The 452-nt window shown below is 42.7% G+C and overlaps 1 long non-coding RNA gene across 3 annotated transcripts; it reads left to right on the top strand.

Annotated features, from left to right (window-relative positions):
• LOC106820576 lies at positions 1 to 446 on the top strand. 3 transcript variants are annotated; one of them, XR_001395631.1, is made up of 4 exons: positions 19 to 34; positions 152 to 166; positions 232 to 295; positions 338 to 446. It is a non-coding gene; the product is annotated as an uncharacterized LOC106820576 (long non-coding RNA). The 3 variants fall into 3 exon arrangements; XR_001395632.1 differs by lacking the exon at positions 152 to 166 and having other exon boundaries at positions 1 to 34; XR_001395630.1 differs by lacking the exon at positions 19 to 34 and having other exon boundaries at positions 105 to 193.
• Positions 447 to 452: the final 6 nt, after the last annotated feature.

Genomic DNA, 452 nt, shown 5'->3' with positions numbered 1-452 from the left:
TTTAAGGTAGAGTTTAGACGTTATGAGTTTAGAGGTGAGGAATTAAGAGGTGAGAAGGGGTTTAAGGTAGAGTTTAGACATCCCGAGTTTAAAGGTAAAGGGTTAAGAGGTGAGGGGTTTAAGGTAGAGTTTAGACGTCACGAGTTTAAAGGTAAGGGGTTTAGAGGTGAGGGGTTTAAGGTAGAGTTTAGACGTTATGAGTTTAGAGGTAACGAGTTCAGAACTTCAGAGGCAAGGGGTTTAAGGTAGAGTTTAGACGTCATGAGTTTAGAGGTAAGGGGTTCAGAGGCGAGGGGTTAAAGGTAGAGTTTAGACGTTATGAGCTTAGAGGTAAAAGGTTTAAGGTAGAGTTTAGACGTTATGAGTTTAGATGTAAGGGGTTCAGAGGCGAGGAGTTTAAGGTAGAGTTTAGACGTTATGAGTTTAGAGGCGAGGGGTTCAGAGGCGAGGAG

The sequence above is a fragment of the Priapulus caudatus genome, unplaced genomic scaffold (assembly GCF_000485595.1).
Source record: "Priapulus caudatus unplaced genomic scaffold, Priapulus_caudatus-5.0.1 Scaffold25022, whole genome shotgun sequence".
NCBI lineage: Eukaryota > Metazoa > Priapulida > Priapulimorpha > Priapulimorphida > Priapulidae > Priapulus > Priapulus caudatus.
Note: the sequence above shows the minus strand (reverse complement) of the source record. Positions and strands in the feature narration are given on the sequence as shown.